The sequence below is a fragment of the Pongo pygmaeus genome, chromosome 1, assembly GCF_028885625.2.
Source record: "Pongo pygmaeus isolate AG05252 chromosome 1, NHGRI_mPonPyg2-v2.0_pri, whole genome shotgun sequence".
In the NCBI taxonomy this organism is placed as follows: domain Eukaryota; kingdom Metazoa; phylum Chordata; class Mammalia; order Primates; family Hominidae; genus Pongo; species Pongo pygmaeus.
Window position 1 is genome coordinate 228,548,410 of NC_072373.2, and position 2,352 is coordinate 228,550,761.

Below are 2,352 nucleotides of genomic sequence, written 5' to 3' on the forward strand. Positions count from 1 at the left end.
CTTGTGACCTTGATAATAAAGTGACTAGTTCCCATAGGCATTTTGTCGATTTCTTAGGACTTTTATACACATGAGCACATTCTCTGCAAAGAGGCAATGTCTTTTTCCCCCTTTGTGTCCAATCTCTATGCCTTCCATTTCTTTTTCTTGTCTTATTGCACTGGCTAGGACCTCCAGTACCATGTTGAGTGCAGGTGGTAGGACGGGAGTCCTTGCCTGGCTCCTGACCTTTAGAAAGACACGTCCTGTCTCACCTGCAGACTTGAGGCACAGGGTGACTCTGCACGCCATCTCCTGGGCTCAGCTTCTGCGCCGCTTGGTCTCTGCAGCTCTGTCTTGCAATTTCCAGCTGCCATCCTTTTGCTTTTACCCAGTCCATTTCTCTTTTTTGTGTGTGTGTGTCTTTTTTTCCCCTTTTTCTGCAGAAAAGGGTCTCTCTATATTGCCCAGGCAGGTCTTGAACTCCTGGGCTCAAGCTATCCTCCCACCTCCCACCTCTGCCTCCCTAAGTGCTGGGATTACAGGCATGAGCCACCGCACTGGGCTTAACCAGCCCATTTCTGAAAATGTAAAGTGGGTTTCTTGTAGTCAGCCTTTAGTTGGCTGTTGGTTTTGTATCTGATACGGCCATTTCTGTATTTAATGGGACTATTTAGACCATTTATATTCAAAGTCATTACCTATACGGTTGGATGTGTGCACACCATCTTTCTATTATTTGCTGTTTCATATTTCTGATTTCCCGTTGTCCTACCTTCTGTTTGATTATTGCTGTAGTATTTCATTTCATCCGCATGGTTGCCTTCTTAGCAATACATCTTTGTTTTCCTTATTTAGTGGTTATTGCAGGGTTTGTGACATCCATCTGCACTTATCACAGCCTATATTCAGGTTGTGTGACCACTAAACACGCCTGCACCTTCCCATGCAGCGGGAAATGCCGAAGAATCTCACCGTCATGCACTTGCCTTTCCCCTTCATAACTTATACTACTGTCGTAGGTTTTAATTGTATAGCTGTAAGTGTCACAATGCGTCACTAACATGTTTGCGTTAAGCATTTTATTATTTTTGAAGATATTTTAAAATGAGAAAAAATTTCCTCCCACATTTGCCATTTCTTTCATCCATAATTCCTTTGAGCAGATTTCAATTTCCACATGAGGCCAGGCAAGGTGGCTCACGCCTGTAATCCCAACACTCTGAAAGGCCAAGGTGGGCAGATTACCTGAGGTCAGGAGTTCGAGACCAGCCTGGCCAACATGGTGAAACCCCATCTCTACTAAAAATACAAAAATTAGCCAGGCGTGGTGGTGCACACCTGTAATCACAGCTACACGAGAGGCTGAGGCAGGAGAATCCCTTGAACCCAGGAGGCAGACGTTGCAGTGAGCCAAGATGGCACCACTGCACTCCAGCCTGGAGAAAGAGTGAGACTCCATCTCAAAAAACAAAAAGAAACAATTTCCCTATGAAAAAACTTCCTTGTGCTTGAAGAAAGTCCTTGGATGTTTCTTGTCATGCAAGTCTGTCTGCTGCTGAGAAATTCTCTCAGTTGTCAGTATGTCCTCAGTCTTTGATTTGCTTCCATATATATATATATATATATTTGAGATAGGGTCTCACTCTGTCACCCAGGCTGGAGTGCAGTGGCGGGAGCTTGGCTCACTGCAACCCCTGCCTCCCAGGTTCAAGCGATTCTTATGCCTCCAGAGTAGCTGGGACTATAGGCATGCGCCACCACGCCTGGCTAATTTTTGTATTTTTAGTAGAGATGGGATTTCACCATGTTGGCCAGGCTGGTCTCAAACTCCTGACTTCAAGTTATCCGCCCACCTCAGTCCCCTAGACTGGGCCCGGCCTCCAGTTCATTTATTTTTGTAACTTAATAGACAAGGTCTTGCTCTGTTGCCAGAGCTGGCCTTGAATCCTGGGGCTCAAGTGATCCTCCTGCCTTGGCCTCCGAGTTGCTGGGTCCACAGGCGGAGGCCACTGAGCTTGGTCTATTTTTGACAGATTCACTGGGTTTGGAGTTCAAAGTTGAAATGTTCTTTCAGCACCGTAAAAATGTTTTGCTTACCTTCTGACCTGCACTGTTCCTGGGGACAAGTCCACGTGGCCCTTATCTTTGTGTCTTTGTACCCAAAGGTGGCCTCACCTGACCCCTGTGTCCAGGTCCCCTCTGTGTCCCTGGTTCCGGGGCATTGATTAGGATTTGCTGTGCAGTGCGTGCCTCTCTATATTTACCCCTCTTGGGGTCTGTTGATCTTTCTGCATTTGTGGGATCACAGTTTTCTTGTAGTTTAGAAAACTTTCACTGCTTTTTCTTCAAATGATTTTCTGTTCCTGCCTC